The sequence below is a fragment of the Erythrolamprus reginae genome, chromosome 5, assembly GCF_031021105.1.
Source record: "Erythrolamprus reginae isolate rEryReg1 chromosome 5, rEryReg1.hap1, whole genome shotgun sequence".
Lineage (NCBI taxonomy): Eukaryota > Metazoa > Chordata > Lepidosauria > Squamata > Dipsadidae > Erythrolamprus > Erythrolamprus reginae.
The window spans coordinates 12,381,951-12,392,768 of NC_091954.1; the positions used below are offsets into that span (position 1 = coordinate 12,381,951).

At 41.2% G+C, this 10,818-nt stretch overlaps 1 protein-coding gene across 2 annotated transcripts in view; it reads right to left on the reverse strand.

Annotated features, from left to right (window-relative positions):
- Positions 1-7,217: 7,217 nt before the first annotated feature.
- Positions 7,218-10,818, reverse strand: part of ANK3 (ankyrin 3) — a 460,069-nt gene continuing 456,468 nt past the window's right edge. For both annotated transcript variants that reach the window (XM_070752072.1, XM_070752071.1), the window contains exon 43: positions 7,218-8,903. The gene's annotated coding sequence lies outside the window, so the exon portion shown is untranslated. The remainder of the gene's footprint in view (positions 8,904-10,818) is intronic.

Below are 10,818 nucleotides of genomic sequence, written 5' to 3' on the forward strand. Positions count from 1 at the left end.
ATGGATATATGTTTATCCCAGGCATGTTTCAATTCAGTTACTGTGGATTTACCAACCACGTCTGCTGGAAGTTTGTTCCAAGGATCTACTACTCTTTCAGTAAAATAATATTTTCTCATGTTGCTTTTGATGTTTCCCCCAACTAACCTCAGATTGTGTCCCCTTGTTCCCCTTGAAAGAAAGAAAGAAAGATACAGCAAGAAAGACAGGAAGGAAGGAAGGAAGACAGACAGAAAACTGGAAGAAAGATAGAAAGACAAAAAGGCATTAAAAAAGACAGTAAGGAAGACAGGAAACACAGACAGGAAGAAAAGAAGGAAGGAAGAAAGACAGACAGACAGACCGAAAACAGGAAGAAAGACAGAAAGATGGAAAGAACAATAGAAAGACAAAAAGGCATTAAAAAATTAATAGGAAAGTGAACACAAGAACAAGGGGACACAATCTGAAGTTAGTTGGGGGAAAGATCAAAAGCAACATGAGAAAATATTATTTTACTGAAAGAGTAGTAGATCCTTGGAACAAACTTCCAGCAGACGTGGTAGATAAATCCACAGTAACTGAATTTAAACATGCCTGGGATAAACATATATCCATCCTAAGATAAAATACAGAAAATAGTATAAGGGCAGAGTAGATGGACCATGAGGTCTTTTTCTGCCGTCAGTCTTCTATTTTTCTATGTTTCTAAAAGATAGTAAGGAAGACAGGTAACACAGAAAAGATAGACAGACACACAGACAGACAAGAAGATAAGAAAGAAAGAAAATAAGGAATCATATGAGGGGATGCGAGATTTTGGTGGAAGAAGCAAAAAAACCGGAAAAGTCTCATCCCATCGGAGCCCCGCCCATTCATAGAAACCTAGAAGATTGACGGCAGAAAAAGACCTCCTGGTCCATCTAGTCTGCCCTTATACTATTTCCTGTATTTTATCTAAGGATGGATCTATGTTTATCCCGGGCATGTTTAAATTCAGTTACTGTGGATTTACCAACCACATCTGCTGGAAGTTTCTTCCAAGCATCTACTACTCTTTCAGTGAAATAATATTTAAAATAACGTGGCAAGTTTGCTTTTTAGCTTGTTCCACGAGGTCTCTCTTCCTTTCTTAAACGGCCCTTGTTTCATTTACATTCCTTTCTTCCTGTGTTTTCAGGACTTTTTTTAGAACTTCAAGGCCTGGAAAAATGCTGGACTTCCATCTGTGGTTGTTAAAATATGGTTTCCTTAAATCCAAAGTACATAAACAGCTTCTTCAAAATTCTCCACACAGAAATGGCCTCAGATGCCAGTGACATGGTTATACTGACATCTTCTCAGTCTGTCAATGTGAGAGCTGAGATTAATCCAGAATAGCTGACAACCCTCCCCCGTTTCTTCTCTCATCTTATGGGGGGGGGACACCCATTGTTGGCAAGAAAAAAATGAATGTTCACTAGCCCCCCCCCTCTATTTTTCCTCCCTCCATTCTATTTATTCTCATTGGGATGTCATCTTTCTCTTTGAAACTGAGGAAGACGCACATATATCATTCTTTCATTTTCATCATTATTTCATGTTCTTCGTTATTTTAGTCCTTTACTGACCCTTTTAACTACATTCCCCTTTTCATACAGATCAATCCCAACTTGTTTTTTATTTTATTTTTATTTATTTATTTATTTATTTATTTATTTATTTGATTGATTGATTGATTGATAAATAAACAGCTCACATTAGAGAAAGATCTTTCAGCTGTGGCGAGGGGGGCGTTTGCCCAGGTTTGCCTGGTGCACCAGTTGTGGCCCTATCTGGACCGGGAGTCACTGCTCACAGTCACTCACGCCCTCATCACCTCGAGGCTCGACTACTGTAACGCTCTCTACATGGGGCTACCTTTGAAAAGTGTTCGGAAACTTCAGGTCGTGCAGAATGCAGCTGTGAGAGCAATCATGGGCTTTCCTAAATATGCCCATGTCACACCAACACTCCGCAGTCTGCATTGGTTGCCGATCAGTTTCCGGTCACAATTCAAAGTGTTGGTTATGACCTATAAAACCCTTCATGGCATCGGACCAGAATATACCGGGACTGCCTTCTGCCGCGCGAATCCCAGTGACCAGTTAGGTCCCACAGAGTGGGCCTTCTCCAGGTCCCGTCAACTAAACAATGTCGTTTGGTGGGGCTCAGGGGAAGAACCTTCTCTGTGGCGGCCCCAGCCCTCTGGAACCAACTGCCCCCCAGAGATCAGAATTGCCCCCACCCTCCTTGCCTTTCGTAAGCTCCTTAAAACCCACCTCTGACGTCAAGCATGGGGGAATTGAGATATACCTTCCCACTAGGCCTATACAATTTATGCATGGTATGTTTGTGTGTATGTTTGTTTCTTAATAAGGGTTTTTAGTAATTTAAATATTAGATTTGTTATATGCTGTTTTTATTGTTGTTAGCCGCCCCGAGTCTACGGAGAGGGGCGGCATACAAATCTAATAAATAAATAAATAAATAAATTAAGTAATTAATTAATTAAATTGATTTATATGTCATCCCTCTATGAAGACTCGGCAGATTGATGACATGCTTTGGTCATCCAAGTGTTATGTAAAGTATAAGTATCTTGATTCAGTGGCAAAAAGTTTTACATAAAACCGAAAAATAACCATTGGTACCAAATGCCGTAGAATAACATAAGAGACAGAGCTGTCTATCTAGAGGGTGGGGTTCATTGTTATATGTTTCTATGTTTCTTTTTCTCTCTTCTATCTCTATCTGTTCTTCCTTTCTTTGTCTGACTTAAGACATTGTACAGTATCAATGTAAATGACTATGAAACAGAGGTTAAAAGGTTATGTACTGTCTTTTCTAAAGTTTATATATTTAATAAACCTTTTCTAATTTGTTTTTAAAAAGGAATCTTGCTGCAGACACAAGCCGGGGTTAAGACTTTGTCATATGAATACTCTGAACCGGTGGGCACCAATAAACCTGTGTTGCTCTATCTCCTTGGGCTCTCCATTCCTGAAGTTGGTGACCTCACCCAGCTGCAACAAAACCATCCTCATCCCTCCCTCCCTCCCTCCTGAGCAGATGTCCTACCCCACCTCAAAGGCTGTGTACTGCTGGCCTTCAAGAAGATTTGTTGGTTTGTTTGTCCAAAACATGTACAAGATAGCAGTGTTGGTATAAACATACACATTAGCAAAGTAGGTACAAATAAATTAGGATAATAGAATAATAGGACAGGGACGGTGCGCTTATGCACCCCCTTGCAGACCTCTTAGGAATGGGTTTCGAGAAGAAAAAGGTCAGGTAGTGGATTCCAGGTACTGATCACTCGGTTGCCGAAGTCGTATTTTCTGCAGCTGAGTTTCGAGCGGTTTACATTGAGTTTGAATCTATTGTGTGCTCGTGTATTGTTGCGGTTGCAGCTGGAGTATTCATTGACAGGTAGGACATTGTGGAAGATGATTTCATGAACTACATTTAGATCAGATCGAAGGCGATGTAGTTCTAAGCTATGTAAGCCCCAAATTTCAAGTCTGGTGGAATAAGGTATTCTGTTGTAAGAGAAGGAGTGGTGGACTCTTCTTCTGAATTTTTTTTTGGATTCTCTTGATTGTATTAAGGTCCGATATGCAGTGCGGGTTCCAGGCAGGTGAGCTGTATTCCAGAATTGGTCTAGCCAATGTTTTGTATGCTCTGGTTAAGCAGTGCAATATTGCCAGAGGAGAAGCTACAGAGAAGAAGATCTGTATCTTCTCTGATGAGTCCTTAAAAAGAAAACATTGGCCTCTAATTTTTCACTTTCTTTTTTAGCAAGGAGAGAAGTTTGCATTTGTATGATTTATCTTGCCTTTCTGGCTAAGACAAGCACACCACACCCGGTAAATCATTCGTGTTTCTTTGTGCCTGTCTTTTAAGCAGGATATGGGACTAACTTCTTTTTCCTATTACGTGTGTTGTGGTTCAGCCTGAGGCAGATCAAAGGCCAGCTGCGTCTCTACTGGCTCCATGCCCGGAGGAGGCTGACAGCGAAGAGGAGGGGGCTCAGCAGTCGGACGGGGGAGGGTCCAGTCAGGAATGTGACGAGGAAGAATAGCATGGGAGCCCCAGGGAAGGGCCCTCCCCTGCCAGGAGCTTGGAGTCATTAGGTGACGAGGCACAAGCTGTCATTGACATGCGACAGAGATGTTTAGATCAAAGGAAGGATCAATTGAGGAGTTATTATCAGCATTGAATAAGGAACATCAGGGCTTGGGTGTGGTCCACATTAGCAGGGAAGGGTTTATAAGGCAGGCAAGCTATTGAAGCCATGTGGTGTGTTATCAGTTTGGAGTTCCTGTAACCTGCATTGTTTCTCGGCGTCTCTGTTCCTGGCTCGTGGCCCAGCAGTCTTGAAGAACCGTGGGAGGTGTAAGTCTGTTATCTACAGCCTCGTCTTGGCAGCAAGAATCCTATATTGATGCATGGACACTTGCTTTCGTGTATATATTTGGAGTTCCAGTGTTTTCCTGCTTTGTAAGGACATTTTCTGTTAGCTTCGTTTTCCTTGAACATTATAAAACTGTATTTGAATTTTACGGTGTGTCTGGCTTATCTTTTTGGGTTGGTTATAGCTTCCGGAGTGACCCAGACAGAACAACGTGCCCCTATTCTTTCTAATTTTCCTAATCTCCACCTTTCCAATTGCCTCTCTTTCTTCTAAACAGCATTGCTGCTCACTGAGCTTCGACTTAAAGAATGCTTAGCATCCTGGGAAGGTGGTGGGGCTTCCTTCCACTGCTGCTACCAGTTTGCAGAACCAGGAGCAACCCACCACTGGGTAGGTCCCCACAAAAGGCAGGACAAGAAGCAATGGAAGGAAACTAATCAAGGGGAGAAACAACCTAGAAAATTCCTAACAGTTCATATATTAGTAGCAGCTAGGATAGTTTTTGCACAAAAATGGAAAGATAGTGAGATATCCAAAAGAAACACATATTCTTAAGAAGATTTTAGACTGTGCCGAATTAGATATGATGACGAGACGGTTAAATAATCAAGAAGAATCAGAATTTTATGATATCTGGCAGAAAGTATATATCTGGTGGGAAACAAGGAATAAGAGATAAGCGTGTTGCTATACTATTTTGCATATTTGAATTTAGTATTAGAATTGTATAAGATGGTAATTAGTAGTATAAATATAAATCCCTTTCATCTTTTTTTTTCTTTGTTTTTTCATAAAACCTTTTTCTTTTTCATATATATCTTTATAAATTTTGATACAGACTTAGATTTATATTAAGATTGAAATTTTTACTCTTTATAAAAATATGTATTTTACAGATAAGCTTTTTACTTTCATATGAAGACTTCTATTTTGAGTGGAGCGACTGTAGCTCCATTAAGTGTTATATGTTTTGTTTGTTGTGTTTGTTACTTTGAAAAAAACCAATAAAATATATTAAAAAAAAAGAAAATTCCTAACAGTGAGAACAATCAACCAGTGGAACAAATTGCCTTTGAAAGTTGTAGGTGTTCCATCCATAGAGGCTTTTAAGAAGGAATTGGGACAGCCATTTCTCAGAAATAATGTAGATCTTCTGTGTGAGCAGGGGGTTAAACATAGAAACATAGAAGATTGATGGCAGAAAAAGACCTCATGGTGATAGTGAGACCACATTTGGAGTACTGTGTACAGTTCTGGTCACCGCACTTCAAGGAGGATATAATGGAACTGGAAAAGGTGCAAAAAGGGGCAACAAGAATGATGAAGGAAATGGAGACCTCCCTTATGAAACCAGGTTGCAACGCCTTGGTTTCTTCAGCCTTGAAAGACGGCGTTTAAGAGGCGACTTGATCGAAGTGTATAAAACCATGCATGGGATAGAAAAGGTGGATAGAGAAAAATTATTTTCTCCACCACACAATACTAGGACAAGGGGGCACTCCCTAAAGCTCATAGGTAAGAAAGTGAGGACAAATAAAGGGAAATATTTATTCACCCAGAGGGTTGTTGGTTGATGGAATTCACTTTCAGAAGAGGTCGTGACAGCTGTCAGCCTTGATAGCTTCAAGGCAGGATTAGACAGATTCATGGATATCAAGTGTATCGGTGGTTATTGAAACGGATGTCCATGTGCCGCCTCTATGTTGGTTGAGGCAGGCAAGATCCCCTTGAGTACCATTTGTTGTTGGTCAAGGGAAAGGGAGGGTTTTGCCTTCTCTTTCTACTCAAGATCCCCATGGACAATTGGTAAGCCACTGTGTGACACAGAATGCTGGACTCGATGGGCTTTGGCCTGATTCAGCATGGCTCTTCTTATGTTCTTATAGTCCATCTAGTCTGCCCCTGTACTATTTCCTGAATTTTATCTAAGGATGGATAAACTGTATGTTTATCCCAGGCATGTTTAAATTCAGTTACTGTGGATTTACCAACCACGTCTGCTGGAAGTTTGTTCCAAGCGTCTACTACTCTTTCAGTAAAATAATATTTCCTCACCTTGCTTCTGATCTTTCCCCCAACTGACCTCAGACTGTGCCCCCTTGTTCTTGTGTTCACTTTATTAAAAACACTTCCTTCCTGAACCTTATTTAACCCTTTAACATATTTAAATGTTTTGATCATGTCCCCCCTTTCCCTTCTGTCCTCCAGACTATACAGATTGAGTTCATTAAGTCTTTCCTGATACGTTTTATGCTTAAGACCTTCCACCATTTTTGTAGCCCGTCTTTGGACCCGTTCAATTTTGTCAGTATCTTTTTGCAGGTGAGGTCTCTTTTGTAGGTGAGGGTTGGACTAGATGATCTCCGAGATACCTTCCCAACTTTTTTTTTAAACTCTTAGTGTTTCTGAAGAGGGGTAGAGAAATTCACAGTCCTGAGGGGAAGAGGTGGCGCAGCAGGTATAGTGCTGTACTGCAGGCCACTGAAGCTGACTTGTAGATCTGAAGGTCAGCGGTTCAAATCTCATCACCGGCTCAAGGTTGACTCAGCCTTCCATCCTTCCGAGGTGGGTAAAATGAGGACCCGGATTGTGGGGGCAATATGCTGGCTCTGTTAAAAAGTGCTATTGCTAACATGTTGTAAACCGCCCTGAGTCTAAGGAGAAGGGCGGCATAAAAATCAAATGAATGAATGAATGAATGAATGAATGAATGAATGAATGAATGAATGAATAAATAAATAAATAAAGCAAAGCTTGATCAGCAGATGAACACTAGGCACAAAGCATTCCGATCGCCATGTCATTGAAGTGTTTTAACACAATTTATTTTATGCTTAAATTATCAACTAGATCATCCAGTGTTGGTGGGGTGGTTTTTTTTTTTTTCATACATATGTAATTAGAGCTATTATCAACAAATCCTGTTTCCATATGAAGATAATTAACAAATTAAAAGTATTTCACCAAAACCCCAAATAAAAATGCCCTTTAAAACACAGCAGCCTTAACAACCTAATATTAATCGGCTAGGATGATTACACAAGATTTGGCTTCCCGAAAGATTCTACATCTTACAGCCAGTACACAATATAGTAATATTTTTACAGCGTGCTGCCACTCTTGTTAGCTAAGAAATTCTCTTATTTCCTTTCCCACCCCCTCGTGTTTTTTTTTAAATATCCCCCATTGGCGCTCTCGAGAGCTTCATCCTAAGCTGCCCAAAGCTGCAAGCAATACCCAGGTTTGAAAGCAGGGCAGGTTAGCAACGCCCACCCTCTGCAGAAGCAACTACTGTCTATGTTATGGTTTCTGTTAAGTTTGAGATCGTTTCCAGCGGAAAAAACTGGCAAGAGCAACAAACATTAGATGACGGGGTGGCTTTTTGTGTTTAAGAGGTTATGGATTTGATTTCCCCAAGCAGCGCTTGCTCTCAAACGGGCGCCCTGCCCTGGCGGCTCGATCGTCCACCCATTGAGGAGGCCTTCCTTGGCAGCTGCGGCTTGACCATCGGCGCCCCAGGATCCCCTCTCATATATTTGCAAAACTGGAAAAAGAGTTCATCAAAATAAGGCGGAACGCATGCATGAAAATATTAGTACTCCGGTGAGAATCCTTGGTTTCACAGAACTACAGAATTCCCCATCTTAGGAATCATTAAATTTGCTGCAGGTTTTAAAGATTTTTTGTTTTTGAAAATCAAGCTAGCCTTTTTTTTTTTTTGTGCATATACAAACATTATAATCGCTAAATATACAAGAATCTGTGAAGATACAACCAGGAGACCTCAGCAGGCGTTCGCGGCATCTCCGAGACACTTTGATGCAAACGCAGGATTCAGTTTGTGAACCTGGAGGCAGCGCCTGATCAGCCTGGATCCTCTACTTCTCTGTAGAATTTACACCGTGTTATTTACAATGAGACAAGCAATGTTAGTCTTCTTGGTTGTAGTTGTTGTTTTTTTAAAAAAAAATGAAGAAAGAAAGAAAACCAAATGTGTATTTTTTAGTAGTACCCTGACAGTTTGGGTCTGAGAAAAATAAGGCGAGCTGTTGTGGACTTTAATAATTTTTTAGTGCCTTTCGGTAGTTTTGAACCATTCTTTAGTGTCATTTGAAAAACAAAACCCTCTTGCAACAGGAATTCCTCGGTTTTGCAATGGCTTTGCGTTGCTTCTGTATGAAGCCTTCGCGTAGAAGCACCCTGGACGTCCATCACTCACCGCCTCTTGTCTCTTCATCCTCTCTAAATGGGGTGAACGAAAGTGGCTTTTCCATGCTCGTGTGGAACTGGCTCATGCTAAATTAAATTTGTTTTTTGTCGTGGTGGTTGACATTAAAAACCATGCGGTTAATGTGTGGAAGCAGCAAACACACATGTGCGCGCAAACGCACACAAACACACACTTCTGTCCGTGACTTGGTAATTCCTGTTGATTTTCATTCGTCCTGAAGTTTCTCTCTAGAATATACTGGCAGTAAAAGCACACAGTCTTGGGTCAATTGGGGAAAGGGCGGGGAAGAGAGAAAGAGAATAGCGGTGTTAGAATAGCATTGAGCATTTTCAACTGCAAAGAATAATAATAATTATTAGAAAATGAAACATAGAAGACTGACGGCAGAAAAAGACCTCATGGTCCATCTAGTCTGCCCTTATACTATTTCCTGTATTTTATCTTAGGATGGATCTATGTTTATCCCAAGCATGTTTAAATTCAGTTACTGTGGATTTACCAACCACGTCTGCTGGAAGTTTGTTCCAAGAATCTACTACCCTTTCAGTGAAGTAATATTTTCTCACGTTGCTTTTGATCTTTCCTCCAACTAACTTCAGATTGTGTCCCCTTGTTCTTGTGTTCACTTTCCTATTAAAAACACTTCCCTCCTGAACCTTATTTAACCCTTTCACATATTTAAATTTTTCGATCACGTTCCCCCTTTTCCTTCTGTCCTCCAGACTATACAGATTGAGTTCATGAAGTTTTTCCTGATACGTTTTATGCTTAAGGCCTTCCACCATTCTTGTAGCCCATCTTTGGACCCGTTCAATTTTGTCAATATCTTTTTGTAGGTGAGGTCTCCAGAACTGAACACAGGATTCCAATGGGGTCTCACCAGCGCTCTATATAAGGGGATCACAATCTCCCTCTTCCTGCTTGGTATACCTCTAGCTATGCAGCCAAGCATCCTACTTGCTTTTCCTACTGCCCGATCACACTGCTGACCCATTTTGAGACTGTCAGAAATCACTACCCCTAAATCCTTCTCTTCTGAAGTTTTTGCTAACACAGAACTGCCAATACAATACTCAAGAGTATTCTTACTATTTATTTATTAGATTTGTATGCTGCCCCTCTGCATCTTGACCCTAAAATTAGAAAACCCACCCTATGTGCCACAGGATCACTATCATGATGTCGATTTGACCCACAGAATTAATAAACATTTAAGGACAGCCACTGTTGTGGTTGTTAAACTCCAGAAAACCCTCCCTTCTCTCTAGGTCAGTGGTTCTCAACCTGGGAGTCGGATCCCTTTGGAGGGGTCGACTGACCATTTCACAGGGGTTGCCAAAGACCATATTTACTGACCCCTTGCATCGTGGACATAAACCTTTTCAACTCCTGCCCTTAAAACGTCGGTACAGAGCACTGCACACCAAGACAACTGGACACAAGAATAGTTTTATCCTGAACGCCATCACTCTGCTAAACAAATAATTCCCTCAACACTGTCTGTTGTGGTTAGCTCTGGCCCAGCTCCTGCCCCAAGGACTGTGGATGTGGGGGAGACATCCACATGCTGCAGGCCTGTTTTGCCCCCGGTGGAATCTGCTGATGAAGGCTCCTCTGACCAAGAAGACATGAGTGACAGGGAGGCGGAAAGTGGGGCAGACAGCTCAGAAGGAGATCAATTATCTAGCTCCTCCTTGGATTCAGAACAAGAGTTAATGATACAGCCACGCATGCGGAGAGCGATGCATAGGCAACAACAACTGAGAGATTATTATCAAAGAAAATGAGGCCACCTGTGGTTGGGTGGGGCTGTGGTCATTAGTGAGGCTGCTATAAATAGCAGCCTGTGGGTTTGGCCATTGTGGAGGATTATCTGATCGTTGTGTTTCGTGCCTGCTTTGCTGACTTTGACCTTTGTGTGCTGATTTTCCCCTGCTTTGAAACTAAACCAGAGCAAAGTGTGTGTCACTTTGTGAAAGAAGGACTGTGAATTGCCTCACAGCTGCAAGATAAGTATCACAGAACTGATAAGGGACGTGTACAAATTACCAGTTTGTTTGGAGACGAGTGCTCTTTGCTTGGTTTAAGTGAATTTTCATTATAAAGAACATTGTTTTGAATTTTCAAACATGTGTGTGTCTGAAATTTGTACCTGTGAATTTTTGGGAGGATT